Source organism: Rhamphochromis longiceps, linkage group LG6 (genome assembly GCF_057381845.1).
Source record: "Rhamphochromis longiceps isolate RC_006_pf linkage group LG6, R_longiceps_female_GT1.1, whole genome shotgun sequence".
In the NCBI taxonomy this organism is placed as follows: domain Eukaryota; kingdom Metazoa; phylum Chordata; class Actinopteri; order Cichliformes; family Cichlidae; genus Rhamphochromis; species Rhamphochromis longiceps.
Window position 1 is genome coordinate 42,418,055 of NC_140562.1, and position 27,904 is coordinate 42,445,958.

Genomic DNA, 27,904 nt, shown 5'->3' on the forward strand with positions numbered 1-27,904 from the left:
AACTCCACTCTTGAGTGAGCAGTGATAATTGAGCAGTCCGTTTTATTTTGCAGATTCAAGCTGCTCTTCAAAATTTTCACCACCAGATGTCACCGGAGAGGACTGTGTTGAAAAGCTTCGAGTAATGAACCGTTTTTCAATACAAGCTTCAGTGCTTCGGAAAGCTTCATTTGGCCATCACTATCTGATGGTCTTCACCTGTGTCAATTGCCTGCACGTGCACCTCGTTCCACAGCTGTGTCTAATCCCCAATCAGCCCTCAGTTAGCATATAGTCCAGTCCTCCGTACTCTGTGAAGGTGTGCAAGTTCTGTGGATTTTCTTCATGCGCGATCAACTGCTTGTTTTTTTTTCCCCCCTTGCCCCTTATTTTTTCTTTTGCCTCCTGCATTTGAGTCCATCTCTGAAGTCTAACTAATCATTTGCGATAGCATATGAAAAACAACTTCAAGACACTGACCAAGATAAATCTTTCCTCAGTCCTCTAAACTGGCCTTAATTTCCCCCACAGTTGCCAGTTCTGATTTTATGTCTTTCCGTTGCTTATTTCAGGAAAGAATGGTGACATATATTTATTTATTTTTTGCTTAGCTCTTTTCTGACTCTGGGGACAAATGTGAAATATTGTTAGTTTAAAGACCATACTGATTTTTACACATCTATGTACAAAGATAAGTCAGAAAATATACAGAGACTGACATTTAATAGCAGAATAGAGAACAGTGATGTATGGGATCCACCGCCAGTAATAAAATATATATAAAAAAGCACAATGGTAGGTTGTGTCTGACCTCTTGAGGTTGTGGTCAGGTGCATTTTTAAGGAGCTGATCATTATGATCCAATAAAGGTGAAAAAGTTGCAGAAATCAAGCATTTAAAAAAAGGGGGTGTTATTATTAAAAAGACATGTAAGTTTCAGGGTGTGCAAAATTTTCAATGAGAGTTTTAAATGATGATCAAATCCTGATGTATAATCATGTTTCCATACTTACATGTTGTTCAGCATAACAACGCAGGACAGTATCATTTGTATGCATTACATCACCGTTGCTGTGGGTAAACATGGTCGCCATGTTATGGCAGAATTTCTTTGTGTAGTTTTAAGTAAGTTAAAGGTAAAATACAGTTTTATATACACACACATGGTCATGTGAATAGCTCTACTGTCCCCACATGACACAATGTTTCACCTACAGGAGGATTTCATTGACGTCGAGGTTTCAAACGGTGGCACAAGAGGATTAAGGTCTTTTTTTTCAGCTGCTGATGAGTTTTGAATTTAAGCTGTGTCACTGCACGACACGACAAATATTTGTTGCCTGCTTCCGTATCCCAACAGTGCCATCAATTCCAGCCACATCACGGTAAAAAAAATTCCCCCAGGCAGTCGTGTTGGAAGGTTTGAGTCACACCGCAGATTCCTGCCGCATACTGCTCTGTTCGCAGGACACCGGTTCGGCAGGAGAAAGGTCTTTGGGTGACTCAAAGATGTGGAAAGACACATAGACAAGTTAATCCATTTCTCTCTGCTGCCATCATGCTTTGACCTTTTCTGCTGGTGAATAATGTCAGTGAGAGGGAGTCATGCCTGATATCGAGGTTCATGCACTGATGAACCGCTCCAACAAATCACTGGGTGGAAAGATCTTGTTTGTCTGTTTCTGAGTAAAATGTGGGGGTACATCACACCCCCTCTGTGTCTCCATATGCAGGAAGAACTATGACTTGGAGAAATTAGAGGATTATTGGGGAACAAGACTTGTATGAAACTACTGCTGTGCTTTTACTAAACTTGTGGTTAGTTTTGTGGGACAAATAACTAGAGACAGTTTTACTAAATGGATAAATTAATTCCCATTAGTTCTGGTATAACATTTGTTAACAGTGATGTTAAAATAATGTTTTTGATTTGCATGAGGTGCGATAAAGTTTTACAATTCGACTCGCAACTTGCAAGATCAAGTGCATCTCTGCACCACTTCCAGCTCAACCTCCATTTTCGATGTGTCGGTCGTGTGAGCTGAAACTAGTCATCTGTCAACTGGAATTTCATTTTGGTAAAGAGGATATAGTTACGAGAAGACGAACCTTCAGGGAGGCAGGAAGCCACACTTTAGGTTGTTTGCACTGAAAGTTCTCCCTCAGATGTGTGATGATGTTACAGGAGAGGAGAGTGCTGACAGTCTCACCCTGAGGGATGAAGCCGAGGTGCGCAGCCCCATCAGTCTTTAATAAAACAGAAAAAACCAAAAAGCTTCCTGGCAACATTGCTGATCTGTTGCACTGTGTGTGGACACTTTCACAAAACCGGACAGTTACATTCTGCAGTTATCTGTTATGTGCTTTATTATAAGTCCATGTCGAAATTGTAGTATCTGGTCACATGTTATATATAGACTGGAAATAGAAGCTCAAAGGTGCACAATAAGATAACCTTGAAGTGGATTTGATCTAAATTTGGGTTGAATTTTGCCACGTTTTGACTGATTTGCTGCTTCACTGTACAGTAAATCATGAGTTAAATTTAATACCAGGTTAGAAATTTAATGTTATTTCTCTCAAAGATGAATTCCAACAATTTTAACACAGTACGATCAGTTTACCTTTGGGCTCTATAGTCTGAAACTATGAGAAATGACTCATCTTTCTTCAGGTATAAAATGTCTGAGGAACATTTCTAAATGCACTGAGACAAATAATCCAAAGGGTAATTTTTTTAAGTTTTCTTGGAAAATTCCTCCTTACTCTGTGGATATACAAATACTACTGAATCATTAGAGTAAACTTTGTAAGTTGGAGAACTGTAGAATATTTTAGTTCCTGAAGACATATGAGTCAAAGTGATAAATCACTGTGCCTTTAGTCTGAACAATCTAGCCATGATTAACTGCTTGGTTCTTATTGTGCAGTAAATTATTCTCCCTTTCATGCGGATATGCTGTTCCTATCTTCAATGCCGTGTTAGAGGCTAATGATGAGGAGCTTCAATTGAATTTTCACAGCATCTAAATGTAAAAGATGAATGTTCAGAGAGGGTGTTTGACACGGCCTTTAATGACACTTTTCTTTATATTTCTGAAAGGCTAAACCCAAAAAGAAACCCTATCTGGGCTTTGTTCTGTTTCGTATTCATTCTCCCAGAAATGAAAAACAGTGTCTCTTTGACCTCGCACCGTGTCTCCACCTTTATCTGCAGCCTCCTGCTCTGTTGTGGCAACCTGACATGTGAGTGATTGATAGACGGTGGGGCTGACACCGCCTGGTGCTTGACTTATAACGACAAGTGCTCTGCTGCAGCATCGGACAAATTGCCTTGTTTACATCCAATAGAAGCCTTGGCGCCAACACAGCCATCCACACCAGCATCACACCTGTGTGTTTTTACCCCAAGCAGGTGTCTTCACCATCAAACTTCTCACATGGCCTCCCTGTAAACTATAAAATCAATTGGGCCTTTTTTTCCCTGAGGCTTCTAAAGACAAATCAATTGAGGACGATCCATTGTAATAAGGACGTATCAGCCTTGGACGAGGCAGACGAGATACTGGGGGTTATTTGATTTTCCTGCGAGGGGGAGAGAGGCTCAGCTGACAGGGCCAAGGCTTTTGTTTTCATTGAGTGGCTATTATGTGAAGTCCACCCCGCTTAGTGGCTCCATCGTTGCTGGCAGCAGACCGCTGCGCTCCCACTTGTAAGGTGCTTTAGTCAGCAGTGATGGTCGGCTTCGTCAAGAGTGGGATTAATTCTCTCAGAAGCCTTTCCCACCGACGTGGACGTTTTGGGCATTAATGAGATTCCCACCTTAGCTTTGTTGCATAACATTGAACTGTTGTGTTAAGATAAGATAACCTTTATTAGTCCCACACGTGGGAAATTTGTTTTGTCACAGCAGGAAGTGGACAGTGCAAAAGTTATGAGGCAAAAAGACCATCTAAACTATTGAGTTGTGTGTTCACTAGGGTGCCTGCTGGTCCATGATGAGGACGTTAAAGTCCAGCCATTTATGTTCAAGTGTTCAGTGCTTTCGTTCAGAGAGCAGTAGCTTTATTAAACCTTCCAACCAATGTTGGGGCAAAAATGAGCTGAGCCACCATTTAACCCATCGTTTCCTGAGTATGACAACATTTTAGCGTAAACTTTGAGGCTTGTTTGTTGTTTTTCAAGCTTTAAATAGCTCTGGATGATTTAAACAGATTTAAGTCATAAAACCTTTGTTTTAATTTAGCTTTTAATGAGTGCACCAGTTTTTTATTTCGCTTTATTAGTTTCTTTTGGACTAATAAAAATTTTAATAATACCTTTTTGGCTCTTTTCTATTTTTTAATGAAGTGTTTAGTTCTTCTATTTTGTGTTTCTCTTGTAATTCTTGGATTTTTATTTAGTTTATTAACTTTCGTTATATGAACTGTGCTGTATAAATAAATTGATTGAAAAGTAATTTCGTGTTGTGGTTCATAAAGAACTCCGAAGTCACTCGGGGCTTTTAGCAGCTGTGGAGCTGTTGTTGATACAGGATTGCTGAGGCACTTAGTTGCCTGTGAAAATCTTTGCACTTAATTTTCTTTTGTTTAACAAACTAAAGACTGGTTTGAAAATCTATACCGTGCTAGCATGTCACACACACTGATACCTCCTCATCAAACATCTGCCAGAGGTGTTTTTTTAAAGTTTGCTTTTGTGTTGGATGACCCTTTGAATTCTATTTATGTAGTGCCGCCAGTTCACAAGAAGCACTTATATTTGAAGGCCCAACAGTTTTAGAGAGAAACACCAAATCAGTAAGATTTGGCAACAGTAGGAGGGAAAAACCTCTTTTTGTAACAGGAAGAGATCTTCAACCAAACTAGATTCAGGGCCAACATCCAGATCCATTCCAACTTTTTATTAATCCTCTAAGCACAGCTGAAAACTACCACTGACTAAGTAAAAGATAAATTAACTGGATTCAGAGCATTAGGAGATTCTCCAAGAGAGGAGACGGGACATCCACGCCTCTGTGTTGTTGTTTTGTTTTTTTAATTACTGACTCTCCCACTTTACAGCTCTTTGCAGTTTTGCATAAGTTTGCATAAGTACCCAGTGTGTGTCATATCAGATCGGATGCACACATCATATTACATCAGATGCATTGACACTAGAGCTGGGCGATAGAACGATAACGATATCTATCGCGATATAACTTTTACTCGATAGAGAAATTAAGCTATCGCGATAGACCTCGCCGCTCTTGTCCTCTTAAAAAAAAAAAAAAAAAAAAAAAAAAAAAAAAAAGGTCGGCTGATCCAAATTAAGTAGCGCAGAGCCGAACCAATCACAGCCGCAGCTTCACGTCACGTGACTTGTTACGTACAGCACAAGTGCCAAGCCGCACGTGTGTTTGTTTGGGAAGCAGCCAGCGGGTAATGGAGGAAATGAGTGTACCGACTAGAAAAATCAACCGAGCGTGACCGAAGAGAAAACAGATGATGGTTCCAATGCCGGAGAGATTGTCGAACGGAAGAGCCATAGAAGTTCCGTAGTGTGAAGGTATTTCGGCTATTTCAAGTCTGACAAAAAACAGAGTAGCGTGCACTGTAAATTGTGCCGAAAGCAAGTCTGGAAATACAATAAACTGGTGCATGCGTCACACTGTGCGCCACGTTATTGTTTCGGTGAAATGAATTTCTACAATACTGTTAATTCTACTCTCTGCAGTGTTTAAATGCTTACATATACACACAGTTACTGTCGGTCCACACATACGACTCGGTTCTGCTTCTATGCCCCAGCTTTGTTTACTTTTTCCCACCGAGGCTTCTAGACTTCTGATTGGCCAATATTTCTGCACGGTTAGGAATCTAGCGCCACCTGCTGCTTTGGCATGTTCATAGCACCGTTTTCCTTCATTTCTGCCTTTACGTGTGAACGGGATTATTTTTTTAAAACGAAAACGGAAAATCTCCGTTTTCAAAAATACCCGTGTACGTGTGGACATAGCCTCAGTCTCTGACTGGAAGCGCTAATTCGTCATTCGGCTTTTGTCAGACTAAAGTAACTGTTAAAACTGTTTGAAAAGCTAAGCTATACAACAAGGAGAGATTGAGAATTTCCTTTTAGTTCTCAGTTTATTTGATATTGACAAAGGTTAGTCAGTTTTGTCTGTTCTTCTGTAAAACAAACTAAGATTTATTTTTAGAATTAATACTTTGTTTCTAAGTGGAATTGACAATTTAGTCTGTTTCGTTTGTTCTATTTTGAAACTTAAACGCTTTAGCGGCTGCCTTTTGTGTAGTTTGCAATATTTGCCTTTATTTATCTGAAAAAGTCTCATGTTCCTTAAGTACATCTACCCTGTTGAACTTATTATGGGAAATAAATATTTAAAAACAAGCTGCTGATTATTTCACATTTTACTTGTGAGCAACAGCACATTTAAATCTTACAAATATAGTTATTTGGCTTATATCGTGATAGATATCGTTATCGCCTGAAATGAAAAAAACATATCGTGATATGAAAAAATCTCATATCGCCCAGCTCTAATTGACACTAAACTTTTTGTTGGTAAGTCATCATTATGATGAGGTGCTGCAGTGGTAGGACTTCAGGCCGGTGTTTCTGTCCCCTTTCACTCTTTCTGTCATATCTACCCACATACACGCACACTTGACTTTAAACTCTTCTATAACATATGCACACACTTATGCCCATGTACACTCATTATAACCTCTGAGGAAATATAGTTTGAAGCCTCTGAAATAATCACGTTCTGATCTGCAGCATCAGCCTCTCATATTGACATCCCACGGTGCCATTATCCCCTCTCGCCCACGTGTGGCTCTTCACTCACATTTCCCACATTTCCCCTGAGGTTCCCACTGCAGGTATGTGTTTGAGCTCATGAGTATGGGCTTTCCTATTTATTTATCTTGCAATATGCCGTCATGCTTACACTTCACCGTGGGAAAAAGCTTCAGCTTATATGCACACACACACACGCACTAACCCCACTTGCTCAGTCACACACACATTAGTCACTATAAAGAACCCACAGGCTCTTTCACTGCAGCCCACTGTAATGCTCCGTCTCACAGGCCATTCATAAGCCAGAATGTGCTTGTTGGTGCAGAGTAGATCAACATGAGTAGCGGCGGCTTGTATTGCCTGCAAGTTTCCTAAAGAGATCCTGTTCCATGCATCACGCCCACTGCAGCTGATTTGCATCAGAGTAATATGGTGTTTTACTCCAGGCAAGAGGCAAGGGTGTGATTTGTTGACGAGATGAGCAGTGAATCAGCTATGTTGGTATTTGATTTCAAAGTCAAATGTCACACACATGCATGCAAGCGTCATCTACTCTACGTTCATGAATTTATGAAAGACAGCTTGTCACAGTCAAGTCAAATTTATCTGAATAGCATTATTTAGACACAGGGTAATGCAGAGGGCTAGAAAGAGGAATGCAAAGAGACAGTTACAATGTATAAACAATATATCTGTGCATGTTGTTAAGTAAAGCATGCACAGGCAGTGATGACAGAAATGTAACAACAACAATATACAATATACCGTGTGTAACCACAGAAAAACACCCATTAGAAATTAATATAAGGTTAAGAGGAGGTTGCAGACATGGTTTATTGATAAGTCTAATAAAGATTTAGTTTTAGCTGATCTCAGGGAGCTTGTTCCACAGGTGAGGACCATCAAATCTAGAGGCTGCTTCACTTTCTTTTGTTCTAATTCTGGCAACACACAGAGGGTCTGTTCTTGCTGACCTGAGAGTTCAGGATGTTTCGTAAGGCAAAAGAAGATTTGAAATGTAGCTCGGCCCTTTTAGTGATTTGTAAACTAAAATGCCTACTAGTTTACCATTTGTAAACTAGTAGAAATATTTTTAAATCTATCCTTTGGGACACAGAAAAGCTTGAGAATAGGAGTAATGTGCTTGATCGTTTTAGCGTTTGTTAAACTACAGAAAATTTAGCTATGTGGCAGTAGGGCTGATTGTTATAGGTGCACTGTATGCATGTTATGTTATGTCAGTTCTCTTCACTGACAGGATGTAACAGATGGATACTTCATCTTTTCTCCCCCTTCTTATCTTGGATTCAGTGTCAAGGCTCAGCAGCTAAAACCTGACGTTTAATGTCACACCTGCACCTCTGCCCATCCTGTCTCTTTATCTTTCTACTGTACATTTCTTTTTTCTTTCTAACTTTTTCCTCTTCTGCCTTTCAATCTTATTTTTTTCTTTCTCCCTCCTTTTTTCTCCACATCCAATTTTGTCCACCATTCAGATGACTTTTTTCCCTATTATCTTTGCCTTCCTCTTCTTCATTTCTCCAGCTTCAGTCGTCTCTATAACTCTGCCTCCTGTCCATCACCTTCTCACTCTGGTACACAGCTGTCAGGAAAGGCAGTGAATCATATCACACTGTGCACTGGCCCAATCAGAATTCAGTATGAAGGAGCATCTCTTCAAAGCGATTGTCAGCTATTGGCAAGCAGCTGCTGTAGAGCAGAAACCATAGAGACAGATGGACAGCAAATGGAAGGACTGTAACTGAACTTCTTGCTGTTCACTGATTCTCTTTGACTGATTAGTCAAGAAGCTGCACATGTGGTAGGGACAGTTCAGCCAAATGAGTCAGGCTAGGTATGGAGATGTAGTGTAAGTTATTGAATCCTGAGCAGAATTTAAACACACTGTCAGCTTTTATTAGCCGTCACAATAGTGCTCTGTTCCTGTTCGCTCTTCCACTGGCTGAAAAGGAGAGAATATTCCTTTTTTTGTAAATAATTTCTTTTTGGAAAGGAGCCAGTGGGCTTCAGCAGGCAAGCTGTTGATGTTAACACTGCCAAAATCAGTCTGTGGTCTCTGCTGCTAACAATGCCTTTACATGTTGCTAATAGCAGTAGACCAACATAACACCTATTGTACTATTACTAATACTACTGTTGAGCTGATTTCAGGATAATCTCATTAGGATCCATTGTTTTCAAAGGAGTGCCGACAGTGTTTCATTATCGACTGCAAATGCTAGATAAACAAAAACCGAGCGAGAGCACAGAGAAAGAAAAAGCACCAGAGAATAATTTGTAACAAAATCACTTTTGTGTTACTAAATTCAAAGCATGAAAAACATTAGTTACAAAAAGTACGATGGTGACATTAACTACTTTTTTCACATGGTTGTGACTGACATGAGGCACATTTGATAAAGAAATGCCACAATTTAAACAGTCCAAAAAGATTCAGTGTTTCAGTTTGGGCATCAAGTTAAATGTGTTCTGCACAGGCTGTGTTTCTCTCACACTCTGAGCTCCGTCTTTGCTGCTTTTCACTGGCACATTTCTGTGGATCCTTGTGCATTGCCTCCACCACTGCATCAGTATTCCAGCTTTAAACCATTGGCTGAAATTCGAATTGCATCATCTGCATGCTCATTTATATTTATATCTTACTGCCTTGGCCAGTGCATCCTTATTTATCCCGTAGGTGCAGCCTCCTTTTTATCGCCCCACTTGAAAACGTCTTCATTAAAAACTTATTTCTGTATAGCATAATCCAATTAATGATAACCGTAAACTTATATATGAGAAGTTTAATCTGCAACATTATGTTTTATGCACAGCTGATGCATTTGCAGTGTGCAAAGTCTGCTCCTCTAAGTTTCTGTCATAAATATTTGGTAAAAATGTCAGCTCCTAATGTGCTGTTGATGTCATTTTGAATCATGAAGGCATGAGTTCTTACAAACTCAGCCTCTGATCTTGACTTGTGGCCTGTCACCACACCGCAGATGTCAGCCATAAATTTTGGTGCTTCTACATTTTTTCTTCCCCCCTCCATAAGTCGGTCAGCGTTGTGCGTAGGTAGCAAGCATCTCCTGGGGACCGGCTCAGTGCCAGGTGTCCCATTCTCTGTCACACTGCCATGTCCTTATCAGTCAGGTTACTGCTAACGTCACAGTGTTGAGCTGAGGCCTGAAAGTGCATCATCTCACATACTCCAAGTTCTATATTATCACGGGATACCTGTCAATCATCCTCTCCTCTCTTTCATCTGGATACTTCATGGGTGTGACCAGTAAATACTTTTTTAATTGACTTCTTCTTAACGGAAACTAGTTCAGACTAGTGAGAGTAAGACTATTCCAATGATTTTATAAATATGAGATAAAAAAAATGAAAACTCTTGCACTCTTTTCAGCAGCCAGAAAAGAGTGCAATGCTGGAGAAGAGGTGCTGCCCCAAGACGAGGAATTTATCAGGATGTTGTTCATGATTGGGGGAGAGTACACTTTACCAAATCTCTGTAATAAAGAGACAGCTGACACTCCAAAGGGTTCAAGTTCTAAGCTTTGGAGGCAGAGAGAAGAGCTCAGAGAAGAGCTGCTCCTCCACATTGACAGGAGTCAGCTGAGGGGGTCTAGGCTTCCGGGACAGACCCAGGACATGCTGGGGAGATTATGGGCTAGGTGTATTGGCTTAAAAAAAGTACTGTAATTATTTACAAAGAGAAAAATGTGACAGGATCGCATGTAAAATGTAGGAACTCTGGGATTTTGTTTCTCAAGATGCAAAATATAGTGAAGAGAGAATTTAAATCAAGCGCACAACCTGAGTTACAAACATTTGTGAGGTGTGAGGGAGGTGGGGGATGCCAGATCGGGGGGCTCCCTTCCAGCTCTCCTCTCTGCTCTCTCCTATCTTGTCCCTTTTGTCTTACTTCTCTCTATCACCTTTTCTATCCCTTTGAAGAAGTGAGGCTCCATAAATGTTAAAGAGGTAAGTATTACTTCTCAGTTGCAGTGAAAATTAACTGTAGAAACTAAACAGAAGAAAGAAAAAGAGAAATAACAATTTAACATAAACCAGTGACACTCCGGGGCCTGATCAACCCTGGCAGGGCCTCCTTAGATGAGGGTGTCTAGTGATAATGGCCAAAACACCCGATGAATCCAAGGCCCACTACTGACGATGTGTCCCAAATTTTAATATGATAATGTAGATCAGATCTCTAATCCCTAAACCTAACCACGAAAGAAAAAATTGGCAGATTAGGTTGGGTAAAAGACTGAAAGTTGAGGTACACAATGATGTGTCCCCCTGGTAAAGTTCTTGGCTGGAAGCAGTGCTTAATCAATGGAAAAAACACAAACTTTGTCCAAAAACCTCTCATGTTTAACTGTTTTCCACTTTTTCTTTGGTCATTTTAGCCTTTTTGGCCAGGGTGAAGGGAGTATCTGCCATCAAACAAGAAGACAGCCGCATGTAGCTATGATGATGTTTGCTAGTTCACCTTACATGCATTAATTTAATAACGTGGTTAGCCTACTCAATGTAAATTACACACGAACAACATTAAGCTCCTCACGCAGAGAAGAACGGCTGCTGCTGCCATCATCACCCGTCATCATTTCTGCTACACTGGCAGGGCTAGGGGCCAGGACTCTATTCTTCGGGTTCTTGGGGGATGTTGCTAACTCCCGGTCCGATAACAGGCAACCCACCTGCAGTAGATGTGCTCGGTGTGAGGTCTCGCAGCAAGCTATCAAATACGATGCATTTCTCGGCTTTTAACAAAATGCTATACGTCGCCAGGTGTTTCATCAGATTCGAGGGGTTACCTCCTTTGCACAGCATCACCTTAAAGCACTTGTTGCAGGCTGCTGAGTTTGCATCTTTTGCTGTGAAGTACAGCCAGACTTTTGACCGCTTCGCTTTGGACATTTTTAATCTGCTCTAAAGAACGTACGTACCTGGGCCCGCCTACTACACTTGCAAAGGTAAAATGATTGGCTAGAATCCAAAGTGTACGACATCTCAGGGGAAAAAAAGCACCGAAATAAAGCACCGAAATGTGCGCTGCTTTTCGGTCTGGTTACTACCGTTTATGTCAGAACCGGTGCCATCATGGCACCGGATACCGGTACCCCTCCCTAGTCAGGGATTGTAACATCTAGTCCTTTTACTGAATCAGAATGTGATACGCATGTCTTATTTTTTGCACTTGATATTGAAATGAACTGACTGCACCTGTGTTTGTAAAGAATACAACTGTAAATCACCTGTAAAACTAATCACACCTGTCAGCACTATTTTGGAGATTACCCACAATCCCCAGATCTGGCCCTATGACTCTTGGCTGGCTTGGGAACCACTGAGCCTAAGAATGTGAGGCTGACTATAGATACAAGAGGTCTGAGCAGTTAAAGGTGAAAACCGATGAAGCTGTAAAAAATCTTGACTTTTCTTAAAGTGAAAGAACCTAAAGTAAAAGGCTGAACCTTGATGTTTTTATTTTTAAAGGTTTTAAATGAATATATGTCTCCACACATGAATCATGTATCTGCACATAAACTCTTTTACAGTGCACATTGATCTCATTCAAACTTCAGATGAAAATCGACCTTGCTGCACTTCAATTGCACAATCTCAGCTTTCATAGTGACGGATTCATAGGCAGCAGTGCTTAATACCTACACACACTTTCTGTAATTCACTTTCCTGAGAGACTTGCCCATCAGTGACACGTGAATGTGGTCATACTGCCACTCCCCCAAAAAAACAAAACAAAACATAGGATAGTGTAGGGAAAGAGCTCAAGGTAGGCGCTGTCTTGCGGTAAATGACAGCTTTTGTAGTTATTTATTGCACTTTTGTGAAGCTGTTTGAATTTTAATTGAATGTGAGCATGAGATTTACATATTCTTGTGATGTTTTCTAAATGTGTAAACACTGAAATGGCACAAAGACGGAGCGATCAACAAACTGAACAGCTCCACATTCATATATGTCCTCTGGACTGGGATATTAATATGTATACTTACATAATGTGCTTAAATGAATAAAGATACATGAGATAAAATAGTCAAGAATCATATCCAAGGTCATGTATACTGCTTAAGGGACACCTCAGGATTCATTAAAACAACACAGATACAAAACTTTAGTTCTGTCATAAATTACTCATAAAAGTGAAAATACATTTTCACCATACAGAAAGCATATTTTGGTATGGTACAGTCATGGATAAGTTTTGGGACAGTAACACTTTTTTGGGTAATCTTGTCTTGGATGGATTGAATCAAAACAATCAGAATGTAAATGAGGTGCAGACTGAGCTTTAATTTAAGACCTTTAACAACAACACTGCACAACTGTGTAGGAATTACTGCCATTATTATGCAAAGCAAGAAAGTTCCAGTATAAGACACGTGCAGTCTGCAGTAAATTGCATGCTATGAATCTTAGTAAATCACTTCGTATGATTCATTTGAATGCTCTCTTCCCCTAAACCTGTGTACACATTTCAGGCACAAAACTGTGTCCATGTAATGCATCCAGCACTTAACACACTCATGTTGTTCATGGTTTGTAAAGTCATTATGGTACAGATGTAACTGGGCCATAAATTACATATTGTTATAATTACACAAAATGGGTTCTAGACCCCAAACCGTTCCTTTTATACCTGACTTTTCGGACTGCCAAGCCTGTAGTTATGTTCATTATCAGTTAGAGCCCCTCCTCATCCTTTTCCTCTTCTTCTGTGGTGCACCCCTATAAGTTCCAGAGTACCCCTTTGGCCTCTCCCCATATCTACCATTCCCCTGTGGGAGAGGTTGGTGTCATTTCTTTTCCAACACTGTATAACACACATATACTGTATATTTAGCCACCCTGATGTTTCTGATTGTGTGTTTTTAGTGCAGTTATTGTCATCAGTATGCCTGTCTTTGCTAGATGCTATAAATGTGTAGTACTTGTGCGCCACATATGTGTTCTAGGCACCGTCAATGCTAGTATGAATGGATAATTCTTGCTAGCTTGGAAGTTGTTGGGTTGAGCTAACCCTCTTCCTGACTTGGTTGTAGAAGCTGGAGCGAGTTAATTACTTGGAGGTCTTTCTTTCTTTTTGCCTTTCATCGTCAGACACAACACAGAAACACACTGGTTACGCAGACAAAACAAATAGGAAATAAATTCCTCAGTTAAAAAAGCAGTTTAGTTATTTATTGTCTGTCGCTGGACTTTTGTGAAGTATTTGTGGTATCAAACTGCTCAGTTCTGTTTTTCCTAGCAGAATGTTTACATGGAAAGGTCAGTGAAAGGTTTAACAAGAAAAGGCCAAACAAAGTAAAAACTGTCAGAATAGATGCAAAGCAAAACACTGGAAGTGGGGCTTTTTTTATGTCATGATGGTGGGTCAACATCGCTCATTTTTATTGCCTTTAGAGCCCTTTGTGAACTCAACCACCCAAACACTCCAGATACCCACACAGGTGACGTGGGTTAAGTGTCTGATGCCATTATGCATTAGTGATTAGGGCTCAAGGTGAAGATCTTATGTGTGAGTCTAGCTTCTCTCTCTGATGTACAGCAAGCAAATGTCTGGTTCGCTAATTTAACGTTATGATTGTCCCATGCAGCTGAAAATAATCATAGTAAAATACGACAAGAGGAAAAAAGCAGTAATTCAACTCTCAGTGTAGCAACAATACAAATTGACTATTTCATTAATGTATGAGACATATGGGAGCACATGCATCAATAATTTTGGTTTCTTGGTACTTTTGTAAAGTAATAGTTTGAAAGTGTGCTCGTGGTATGAAATAAATAATAAATAGGAAACTACAGCCAGCAGCTCATTAAAGAAATACTTATTTTATATTTTTGTTTCATTAATCAAAAAATACACAGAATATTAAGAAATGCATGAAGTAACCATATCCACCAAGAAGTTTATACTTTGCGTACTGTACGCAGATTTTATAGAAGTACTGTTAATGTTAGTAATTGAGCCTTAGAGGTACCACTCTGTTTGTAGCTTCTCCCCAATCACAGCTGGGACGGCATCAGCCTCTTTGGATGGATATTTCTGTGGCATGTCCACAGGAAGGAAGGATGTCTGTGTTGTTGATACGAGAAAACACATTATGACAGCAAAACATAGCATAATCTAAGATAATTATTGCTCCTATATCAACTGAAAGTACAATATGTATATCAGCCGTAAAAGGTGACCTAAAGCTGTTTGGAAAATTAGAGGTCTTTACACAAAACAGTGACCTCATATGCATCAGTGAAAACAGCTCAGCACCTCCACAGGCTGTATCTGTAAGGCCCTTGGCCTCTGTCTGCACCCCACATGCAAAGACCATAAAGGGCAGCCTTCGCATGGTACATCAGAGCCCCCTTCTGTCTGTCTCTCTCTCTCTCTCTCTCTCTCTCTCTCTCTCTCTCTCGCTCTCTCTCTCTCACACACACACACACACACACAAACACTGTGACCCCATCCACCACGATTCATCTCCCTGGCACGGTGAAGTGTAAAGGAGATTATTACCGGTGAAGGGCTGAAGATCTACTGCTCTCCTGCCTGCCTTGCAGAGGAAATGGGAAAATATTGCTAATGTTTACAGCTGTGTGGTTGTGTGTGTGTGTGGGTGGAGGAAATCTTGTGTACGCTAGTAATGCCTAAAGCCTGACCAGCATGGCAAAGAAGCTCGGAGGCTTGTTTACCATCTACAAATGTGCTGACTTCAGAGAGTTTTATGTGCAAATGTTTCTACACACGCGGATGCATTTTCAGAACTGTGTGCGTGTGCGTGTGTGTGTGAGACCATGGGTTATCAAATGTAAATGTATTGTTGTACATTAAAAAACACCCAGAGACCAGCTGTTGTTGACTGCTGTACAGTATGTTTCATAAGCAGTGCTTCTCTTCTTCCTCCTCTTTCTTTTTTAATCTATATGGCATTTTCATCTTGGTGTGCAGTGAAAGGGAAGCTGACTAATGTTCCACAATAAATCAATGCCCATTTGTTCATGTTATGTAAATTAAAGGTCAGTGTCATTACTTCCTTATGAACACATATAAAAGATGTAACCACCATCATCCTGTTTGTTTCTGGACTCCACAGTTTGAAGTCTCAATGTCAGCATTTGGCTCCTGTTATGTTGAGTTTTTGGTGCTAGAAGTGACCGTACTTGGATGAAAGGGTGAGGTACTAAGTCATCAGCTAACCCGAGTAAACATAATTAGCAAGCTGCATCTATAAACTATATGGGTGCAATGCACAGACACACATATCTGCTAATCACTGTTACTTGGTTACCAATTAAGTAGCAGACTAATTACTCAGTAAAGCTGAAGAAACAAACTTCTTGGACAGTTGGTGTCTCACAATATGCCATAATGTTTAATAGATATTTACAGATTCTCAAAGGCATCAACAATACAAACATGAGTTTTTAGTTCCAGTTGAGTTTCTCAAATTAGTAAAAAGGAGACAAACAGCAACTGGCTGCAGCTCCTTGTGTCAGGACACCTGTGTGTCCATGCAGCCATACCTCTATCTCCAGTATCCAGATGGATGTTATATAAATATTCACCCACCATAAAGCTGTTAAGAAGGAAGAATTATGCATAGAGACCAAAATCATTTTTGTACTATGCAGCAAACATGTTTATTTTTTACTGTAAGATTGGACCTGTGGAGTTTGGCTTGCTTTTGGAGCCAGCCTCAAGTGGATATCACGCAACTACATTCAGTTCAAAAATCTCTATGACTTAATAATGTCTTATACTTGTTCTTTAACGTTTACTTAATGTTGCTGTTATTTGCAGTTTTTGCATGCACGTTGTACAAAGAAGGATGTGCAGAGGCCCGATTCCTTTTTTTAACCTCTTTCTGACAGTCAGATCAATACTGTGCAGTTTGAAATTGTTTTCAACTACAGAAATAAATATTACACCCCCCTCATAATCAGCAAATAACAAAGGAGTATGATTTATCAGATTTGTGACAGGTACTCACAATGCGTTACATGTCAGCTGAAATAGCTGCTCTGTGAGGCAGGCAAAGCATGTGCATCTTATTTAATAGCAAAGCTAGCATACTGGTGTTTAGCAGGTATAACTATCACAAAATGTCACAGCCTTTAGATATGCATTATCTGGCAAAGATACCGTGCCACCGTGGTTAGCACTGTTGCCGCACAGCAAGAAGGTCCTGAGTTCAATTCCACCATCAGGCCGGGGTCTTTCTGTGTGGAGTTTGCATGTTCTCCCCATGTTTGCGTGGGTTCCCTCCGGGTACTCCGGCTTCCTCCCACCGTCCAAAGACATGCAGCTTGTGGGGATAGGTTAATTGGATAATCCAAATTGCCACTAGGTGTGAATGTGCGAGTGAATGTGAGTGCGAATGGTTGTCTGTCCCTGTGTGTTGGCCCTGCGACAGATTGGCGACCTGTCCAGGGTGTACCCCGCCTCTCGCCCTAAGACAGCTGGGATAGGCTCCAGCACCCCCCGCGACCCTGAAAAGGATAAGCGGAAGCGAATGGATGGATGGATGGATATCTGGCAAAGCTGATAGCAATGTCAACTTGCAACTTTGTAGAATGGGTTGTTAATGGGTTTTAACTGTTGTTACTTAGGTTATGAAATAGGCATGCAGTTTGTGTTTAAATATGCTGACTGGAAAAAATGTTCTATAAAAACAAAAGTAGACATGTTTAAAGTGAAAGAAAACCAGCCACAGACTTGTGTAGCAGGGTTTTCTAATGGCAACAGAGACATTTTGGCTCCGTTGCCATTAGTTTTCACTGGCACGCACTAAGAGATCCTGTCTCATTTCCTCTGATCTGCTCTCATTCTCTGTCCACTCTTGTGTGTCTGACATACAATTAGACTGTGGTTGAGCAGTGAAACCAGATCTGACTCAGGCGGATCACTAAACACACGGGTCAGACAGGTTAGCAGAGATGGCACCTGGCTGCTAATGTCAAAGGTCAACCTTTTTATCTCTTTCCTTCCTTCTGTAAGATCAAAAAACCACTTAGTGAAAGATAGCTCTAAAGTTCAGCTGAAACACTCCTGTACAGGTTTAACACTGCCCTTTGATATTGAATCAACTAGGAGTTTTTACTCCAAGTATATAAAAAAAAAATATTGAAAAAGAGAACAAAATGAATAAATAGGTTGGTTTTAATTGAAGATAACTTCAACATCAGCAACACTGTATACTATACTTTAAATCCTAAAAGCCATAAACAGTCAAATAAGATGTTACAAACTGACACATGGTCTTGTGCAAGTTTCAGATTAGCTGTTTTTTTTTTTTTTTTTGAAGAATTTTCATAAAATCTTTTAACCTGATTTGCTTGAAGCAGAGGTGTCAAACTCATTTCACATGGTTCTGTAGTTCAGTCCAGTTTTTTTGTTGTTGTTTTGTTTTAAACTGTAAAGCAGAAGTTATGGAGGTTTTATTAGAGACATGCTTTTTGTAATTTGGCATGATTTGTGAACCTTGAAATTTCTTCAGTACTGAATAGCAGAAATTAGGCTTTCTTGCCAGAGGTCCTTTTTTGGCAGGTTCAGTGAATTTTGGTCAGAGCTAGACGAAACCTGTGGTTTTAGAAACTGCTTTCAGCACCTGAGGGCATGTCTGTGCCGTCAGGTGAACGGGTGGGTCCGTGCTTTGTGTTTACATCTTTTTGAGGAATCTGTCTTTAATCGTTTGCTTCTTTAGCTGTTTGGTGGTTGTTGAAATCGTTTTGTGAGCTTTCAGCTGAGATCCTGACGTCTCTATGGATACCACACATGTCTATATTTAAATAACAGATCAGGCGCTACATCACGTTAAACCAGATGTTCTCCCTCTCGCCCCCGGTAGCGGGGGCATTGGGGTTCAACAGGTTAATTGTTTATTGCTTAATTACTTTGTGTAGTATGAATGGCCATAACTGAGGTTTTTATCAGAACGAAAAGCTGTAAAACTTGTGAAAGTACAGTTAAAAGTCCAAAATTTCTGCTTGCGCTTGTTTGTGGTGAGCTACATGCACACATTTCTGCATCTCTGCCATTCAAAGACACTTTTATTTAGTTTATAGGAAATAATATTCAATGCTGAGCTGTAACTTTAATCTTTTTCAAGGAAGGAATTTTTAAAATTTAGTTTTGTTTTCATAAAATGGACTTAATAGTAAGAGGGAAAACACACATGAGATTTAAGGCCTACATTAGTATGAACGTTTTTGTCCTCCACAATGGAAAATGGCTGAAAATAGAAACAGGTATTACTTTATCCAGCTCCTAATTTTATAAATGCTTTCCTCCGCTTTGCAGTCTCCACTATCATTAAAATGCAGCCGGATGCTGCTCATTTAACATTTGTGCTCCTTTTGTTGCTTTTTTCTGACATGCTTGCATTTAAATCCAGCTGCCCCGTCTCTCTGTGTACCTGGCCTATACAACTACACTTGCTGTCTTGGAACATCTTCCTTCTTTCACATAATCATCCCAGTCTGCCTTTGCATGTGATTGGCTGCATGGTGTGCCCATCAAAATAAAGTCCCACCACTGCCTGCATGGATTCTCAGCAGGGCTGAAGATTCAGCTCCCACATACTGACAGGCCATTAATAACTGACATATGAAATTATCCCAGCTGGATGTGGCCCACAAGCCGTACGTTTGACACCCTTGGCTTAAAGCTTTAGGATGCTGAAGGATATGAGTGCCTTGAGACCTTAGAGGCTGAAAGTGGGTCTGATATGTTGTTTAGAGCCATTAAGGGTCTTGGACACTGGGAGAGCTTTAATTGATTTGAATACAGAAAACTGAAACAAGCAGAGAGCAGATTTCTGTGGTCAATAAATGCTTTTTAGTTCAAAAAGAGAGAAATGGAGTAAAGAACTTTGTGTAAAATGCACTGTAAATCACATTAGGGCTAAGAAGCTTCTGATATTTCTTTATTATCAAATTAGAAATGTCATTATGAAAGTGCAGCTTACCATCTATAACAAGCCCTGCACAGTCTCTAAAGAGAGTCTATGGAATTTTATCATTAGGGACACGGAAATGAACAATTTTATGTCATCAGCAAATATATATAACTTTGTGTAGCCAAGGGTTATGAGATATAAATACATTGTAGATGGGTTGATTATTATACTGACTTGTTATCTGAACCTTGTTATCTCTGAATATAATAACAGTTAGTTTTTTGTTTAAACAATGCTCAGAGTGTCGACTGACAATGATTCTGGTAACTGGTAACAGCAAATGTCGAGCGCCTGAAAGTCTCATTTTAAAAAAAGAAATTGGTTTTTTTTGTATATATTTATTTGTTAGGTTGAACAAAAGTGGTCCCAATCCAGATCCCTGTGGGATCCCACTTAAAATGACACTGCATTATTAGAATAACAGTGACCATGTTTGATCATTAAATTGAGTCAAACCAGTATTTGAAAGAACTTTTTCCTGCTTGTCATTGGCACTTGTGATTGATTTCAACTCTTCCTGAAAAATCAGGCCTAGCAGCTTTGTTTACTCAGAGTTTCTATATTATTTCAAAAGTTACCTGTAGCTACAATATCAATAATTTGGGACTCAGTAGATTTCCTCTTCCTTCATCCTTCAAAGAACCTCAGGGTTTCCCTTTTGAAAAATGGTACAATATTGGTTGACACAGCTCATGGGGTGTCTGACAGCACAGCAAGGAGGACTTAAGCAAAGAAACCCAAGGCTATTGGCTGAACCTGAACACAGCCAGACACCTGCATGCAGACAGCACAGGAGTAAAATAAAAGTACTACCTTCATGTTTTCTGTTTGTAAATGCATCAAGTCTGGGTGTATTTAAAACAATTAAAGTGGCCCCTACTCATAATTAGTGGTGCATCGCTACAGTATCCTCTCATGTGTTATCATGTCTTACATCTATTTAGAAAAGATCCATAACAGCCTATTAGAGTAATGCTCTCCAACACTAATTATCTGAGCCATCAGCCATCAAAGTTCTACTTTGTCAGTTCCAACACTCATTAAGTGTCTTTAATTAACAATCACCTTTTAATAGACAACACATGCAATGTCAAAATGTGTTGCTGCAAGCATGTGTTTAAAAAAGATTGAGGCCACACTCAACAGCGAGGATCTTTTTACTTTAATTAGTGTCTATAATAGGAAAGGCCTGATGGGACAGTAGAGAAATACAAGACGAAATGGGAATAGGTCACCTTGCTCTTTTCAACTATTCTATGTCAGTCTGACATTGTCTGTTTTTATTTTTACATTTTTATAGGTAAAAGCCACACGTGAAAAGCAAAACAAAACATGTTGTTCCTCAAACTGTGAGAGACAGAGCCAGTGCTTTGAGGCATGTGAAAAATCCAGGTGAATTCAAATTAATCTTCTGATTTATGAAGGGAAATTAAACTAAGTTAAGATGGAGTTGCAGATGTTATCAAGCTGTTCATTTTTTTTAAAAATCAGCTTGGATTTTTTTTTTATTGTTAATCATTCATACAGATTTTGGGGTTGTGGAGCTTAATGGAGATGTGATAAACAGTTTGAAAAACAGACAGAAAAAATAACAATAAGAAAGCAGAAAATGATGCCTTTTCCTGTGATACAGATCAGTTACGCTGTCCTGAAAGTGCAAATGGAAACTGCAAACAGTAATCCATCTCATTACTTATTAATAAGCTTTTGAAAGCAATTAAACTCTTTGTCAAAGCCCATCAAATCTTTGTCTCAAATCTTGTGCTGTTTTCTACAATATTGAAAACAAACTTTACTGAGCTGTCAGTGTTTAGGTTAGGAAGCTGAAGTTATATTTGTCTGTGTCAGGCTTCCTGGGTCGTTCACACAGTGTTTTCAGTTTTGGACCTTTTGCCATTGTTTAGTGACCCCATACCTGCTTCCTGTTTTATTGTGTTAGTCTCTTGTCAGTGTGCATTATGTTTAATTTTACTTCCTCTGTCCCATTGATTAGATTCAGTTGTTTGCAGTCCTCTTCATTATCAAGTTATTTAAGCACTCAGTTTCTCTCAGTTCCTTGTCTCGTTATCGTCAACTCCTCTCCTGTTTCCCGTCATTCAGTCATTTATGTTTAGCCTCTCAGTTTAGTCAATAAAGTCGGGCACTTTTTCAGCAGTCCTGCATTTGGGTCCTCTCCTTCCATTCAGCACACACCAGTACGTGACAGACTAACAGTGGCCTGTCAGCATAGGTAATCACTACTGTTAAATTGGATGACTTTCTACTAGATACTGTTTCACTGCTCGAAAGGTGTTCAAGCACAGTGGCCATAATGCACCAAACCCGTCATCTCCAGAGCACGTAAGGTTAGCTGTGGTGTAAAGATGTAAAATAATTATAGAACAAGCAATTTTATAATCAAAGTGTTTTTATTGAGTTTTCGTAGAACAAGCAATTTTATATTCTCATAACTATTTGTGTTAACCTCTTTAAAATATCATTGACGCAATTTCCTCAAGCCAAACCAGTCGTGTCATACGGCTGCGTCTCCCTGACTCTAGTCTGCTACGGTTTCTGTCCTGTTAGGAGGAAGTTTCTCCTTCCCACTGTCACTAGGTGCTTGCTCATAATTATTGTAGATCTTTACCCTACAATATAAAGTGCCGTGAGATGACTGTTGTTGTAATTTGGTGCTATTCAGTTCAATTTTATGTACACAGCGCCAAATCACAGCGCAGTTGAGTTATGCCAGGAAGTCAAGTATTCTGATATGAGGCTTTGTTTTTCAGAGGAGCCACAGTATCCAGAGTCGTATGCAGCGAAGATGTAAAAGTAGAAGTTCTCAGGAAGCAAGAAGCAAGGCATTAGTGAGGAAATAAAGATGACTGATGGCACAGAGAGACTGATTTTTTATTCATACCAAAATCTTATTAATTTCCCCCAAATTATATGATCATGATGTTTAATTCCTTGTATGGACCTGCAACTGTGTGTCTGTGTTTGGGGGGGAGTGAGTCCTGAATATGCTGCTGTGTATAAAAGGAGTAAGAGTAATCGATTATATGTCAGGCACCTTGAAAATACAACACAAAAGTCAGCTTTTATTGACTCGTCCAGAATAAAACATTGTAAATGGAGGGATTTGCTATATGATGATATGAAAGGTACTAGCAGAAATGATTTTACTGGCTGAAAAAAATTGGGGTTATGCTTTTTTTTTTTTGAATAAAAAATCTATATACTTATAATTTGAAACATAACAAAATGGACTGTACAATTTTGGAGTTTTGGCTTGAAACTGTTACCCAGTTTTGCTCGTCTACAGGGCTTTGTGATGGTCACAAGATGGAAAACTATGAATATATTCATTAACACAGTTATTCAGTCAGCCAATTAGAGAAGCTCACCTGCAGCTCATTACATGCAAAACTATCCCAGAGGGATCCACAGGTACCTAAAACTCATAATACAGAAATGGGTATGTCTAATATCTGGCAGCTTGTATTTGTTGCCCATCTGCCTTCCGTGTGGTATCTCTTGATAGGTACACTATCTTTGTTACTGACAGAAATTATGGACAAGTTGCACTACACTGGAAATATCATTTAATCCTGCCATTGAAAGTAGGATTGCATGGAAAAAGTGCCAGTAATAAAGTAAATTAAAGGCTTCTGCTAGAAAAGGTGGTAACCCTGTCCACTTAGCAGCTCAGAGGGAGTGAGGATGGAGCAGTTTAATGTCGATGTGTTTAATGTGTGACCACATCACAATTAACATTCATATACAGTAAAAATGATCTAAGCCACCCTAGTCCATAATCAGTAGGCATAAGTAGATGGATATCCTCTAAACAGGTTAAGTTGTAAAACATTTGATTACTAAAGCAGGCTAAAAATGGCTCAGCTGTGACAGACCAGTTTTCAGTGAACTGGAATATTTTTGTCTATAAAGCTACAATTTAAAATAAGAGAGAAAAAGAATCTCTTCTATTTGATGTTGTGCTATTCTCCCAGGACAGACTCAAGGGTGCTGTGTTAATTTAACAGAGCTCCACCTACAGAGGTAATTTTCCAGGAAGCAATATGACCACCAACAGAACTAATAATACCTCTACATAATTACCAGCCATGACATAATGTGTCCATGTCTAATAGCTAATATATCCGGTAGTATATTAACACCACTTCCAGTGGGGGCCGTCACTCACTGATGCAGACACAGCGTGGGCTCATCTTCTTTCCTCCAACTGAGACCCTGGTTCAGCCTCGTGTAATGACCAGATTGCCATTACCACTCCATTACGATGCCCTTTTATTACCCATTCAGCACCTTGACCAGCACGGTAGTCACCTGTAACGCGATGACAGTTCTCCATCTCCTTCTCCATCTGGCTCTCGCTTTTGTCTCTGTGTTGCTCTCCTTCCAGTTAACTTGCTGATGCTGATTGACTCTGTAATGCACTGGAAATATCCTGGGTGGCCATTGGGAGCAAATTGCTTTGTGTAGTGTTGCTATAGGGCCCAAACTAACTGGACTCGAGTTGCAAGCTAGGCCTCTGCAGTGAGGGGGAAAAATAATGACACAGGCTGCTAATGGGCCTCGTTGTTAGGTTCCAGTTTTTGCTGCTGCCGCACAGAGCTGTGGTAGGATGCTATAATGTGAGCAGTAATATATGATGAATCCCCCTGGCGGAAAACTGCCCTTTAAGTAAAATCACTTCTCCACCATCAGGATACTTTCCCGGGAAGTGAATGGGGTCCGTATTGATCAGAGGAACATTACTTTGGTTGAAAATTCTTGTTGTGACATAGCTAAGTTATGGTTAGTATGGTTTCTATACGGGTTTAGTTTGAAGTTGTTCTGTTATTTTCTTCCCATGCCTTCTGTATTACTCTCTCTGTCATAAGGTTTACTGATGCCTTTCATGAGAGCCTTTGTCTTCTTGTGGTTGCTTCCTGTTTTACTTTAAGGCAGGGGTCCCTAACTCCAGGCCTCGAGGGCCGGTGTCCTGCAGTTTTTAGATGTGTCTGTGATTCAGCTGATTCAAATGGCTAAATTACCTCCTCAACATGTCTTGCAGTTCTTCAGAGACCTGGTAACTAATCATTTGATCCAGGTGTGTTGACCCAGGGTGAGATCTAAAACCTGCAGGACACCGGCCCTCGAGGCCTGGAGTTGGGGACCCCTGCTTTAAGGGTTTTCTCACTTGTTTTGGTTTTACTTCCTAATTTTGTTCCTCTCTGTTTGCTCCACAATCATTTATTTTAGCTTTTAACATTGTGTGTGTGTGTGTGTGTGTGTGTGTGTGTGTGTGTGTGTGTGTGTGTGTGTGTGTGTGTGTGTGTGTGTGTGTGTGTGTGTGTGTGTGTGTGTGTGTGTGTGTGTGTGTGTGTGTGTGTAGACTTGACTTTCACTTTGTCAGATCATCTGTTTTCCCTCCCATGAGTCTCTTCTACCTCATCTCTTAATTGCCCCTTGGGGATAAATAAAGTCTGTCTGATTCTGATTCTGGAAATAGAGTCCAGTTCCTTGTACGTGTTGTCACAAACCTGGGTCTGTTGACCCAGCATTTTGAGTTTTAGTTTATTTTGATGTTTAATTTCTTTTCTAAGGTTTTCTGAGTTCATTTCTACCAGGACTAGGTCTTCAACCCCTGTGTTAAGTCTCCCTTGCCCTTCATGTGTTTCATGTCTGCGTGTCTTGTGTTGTCAAGTTCTTGTTGTCATGTCTGCGTCTCATTATGTTTCCTGTTTTATTTTGGAGAGGTCTTGTGTTCCTATGTTCAATGTGTTTAATTTTACTCTCCCCCTGTGATGTTGTTATGTTCATTCATGTGTTTCCACTTCTCCTGCTCACCTCATGTGTGCATTTAGTCTGTCAAACATTAAAGGTTTTTTCATGTTTTAATCTTAGTTCACCCAGTTTAGGTTATTGTTTAGTTTCATCTTTGCCTTTTGTTTTGTACATTTTTTGTCAGCCTTAATAAATGGCTTGTTTTTGTCACGCTCAAGTTTTGTTTTGTCTCTTTGCGTGTTGCTCATGGGTCTGCCTCCTCACTCCACACAGTCAGCTTTGCAGCCAGACTGTGACATGTGTACACAGATTTGGTCAGTAAAGCTGATTCTGGTTCTGATACCAGTTTACCAGTTTGTGTTTTTCACTTTTCTTTCCATTGTTTGTTGGACTTTAGTTTATCAGCTTTTCAATAACATTCACTTTTACTTCAGTTTCAGATGTTTTTGTCTTTGTTGGTCCACCTTCAGTCCAAATCTTGACTAAATGTAAAAAAAAAAAGAAAAAAAGAAAACCCAAATCACTCCAAATGTATCTGCAATTATAAGTTTATTGTAAGACAATGGTGGCAAAATATTATTGAGGAGCAGATTCACTCTAGAAATTAAAAACAATCATCCATCTCCATGTTTCCTGTCTTCCTGTTTACGTGCCTGTCTAATAAAGGTAAAATAGAGAAGCTTTTAAAAAAGTGATGACCGTTGTGGATGATTCATAAATCAAACTGTTCACACAGCTGGGCGTCTCAGTATGAGCACTCTACAACTTAATTAAAAACAACCATGTGATACATTTACTCAACAGTTGACTTTTTCTGAAGACACCAGAGCGCTTCTGTTTGCATATGTTAATATCATTATATTATCATCATCTACTAGCTTACAGTCCAGGGATGCACCAATTAAGAATTTCAGGGCTGATACTGTTTACAGTTTGTTTCAATGATGTTAACTCGTTTCTTTCTTTTGTTCTCCACACTTGGTGCCAAAGAAGAACCTTTCATTATGAATAATTAAATAACATTCACTACATTGCCAAAAGTATTCAGTCACACATCCAAATCACTGACTCGTGAAAAAAATTATGAAAGTGAATTGCAGATGCGAGAACCACAAACTAACACCAGCCACTGTAATATGTTCAAAAAGGTGAATCTCAACCGTCAATGTTAGGTTGATAAATCGATTAATGCCGATATATATAAAATCTACACATAATAAAGTGCTAATATTTTCTGCATGTCACATTTTACTACTAATATTTATAAAGCCGGAGCTGTAGGAGAAACCAACATGTGACCAAAATCTCTACTCCTCTGCAGCGCAAAAGAGCAATGTTATGCAGTCTTCCAGCATAATGAATACCTCTCACATCCCACTTAGTATGAGTGCTTTTAAGTTTGAGGTTAATTTTCAGTTAAACTTCTAGGAGTGATTCTGAAATGCTTAATAGGCAAAAGCTCAAGTGTTTTTTTAGCAGTCTGAGGTGACACTGAATGCTAAATGACTTTCATTTTAATGTGACCATCAGTTACGCTGACTTAAACGGCTTTTAAGATTGTTCTTTTTTGGTCTTTAATACTGTTGACTCAGTGAAATGGAGTTTGTATTACGTGTCATTGGTTAAATGGTTTGCTCTTTGTCTTTCTTTCTCTTGTGCCAGGTTGCAAATGATGCAGAGAAGGATGTCAGAGATAAAAGCCAGCAAGTACAGAAGACACCTTAGAAGTCCATCAGTGTGTGTGTGTGAGTGTGTGTGTGTGTGGTAATTTTTAAAAGCAAAGCTGTTTTACTCTCTGCCAAAAAGACACTGTCAGATTAACTGTATCTTTTTATGTACTTGCCCCATATTTTAATTGGATATGGGTCAGCGTGGCTCTTTTTATGCACTGTTCTCATTACATTTTTGGGTCACTCCGTTTTTTACTCTGGGAACCTTGTAAATAAATCATAAATGTCCTTGATCTGCCGCAGAGTGCTTGTCAGCTGTTAATATGTGTATAATATTCATGTTGAATTATGTGGTGAGCTACAACGGCTGCATGTGGTAACCGCACACAAACATCACTTTGGCCATATCCTGTACGTGTTGTCGCTGAGTGTCTCTCTTTAAATGAGTTGGACTTGGCAACCTGCACCGCTGTGCCAGCCTGGTCCCAGCGAGGCAAGCGGAAAAGGGCAGGGGGGGGAAGGGGGCTGACTCTGCAGGGATGTGGCCAGGAATAGAAGTGGTCAGATGGGGCAGTATTGATCAGCAGGAGGGGTCGGAGGATCAGCTGATGAAAACCGCAGACTGGACAGAGTGAAGTATGTATCTTATAACACTGGACAAATACTATACTGTAGATACACAGT

At 39.8% G+C, this 27,904-nt stretch overlaps 1 protein-coding gene across 2 annotated transcripts in view; it reads left to right on the plus strand.

The window, feature by feature from the left end:
- LOC146668798 (endonuclease V-like) overlaps positions 1 to 27,512 on the plus strand; it is a 68,493-nt gene extending 40,981 nt beyond the window's left edge. For both annotated transcript variants that reach the window (XM_085410818.1, XM_085410817.1), the window contains one exon: positions 27,213 to 27,512. The gene's annotated coding sequence lies outside the window, so the exon portion shown is untranslated. The remainder of the gene's footprint in view (positions 1 to 27,212) is intronic.
- The last annotated feature ends 392 nt before the right edge of the window (positions 27,513 to 27,904 follow it).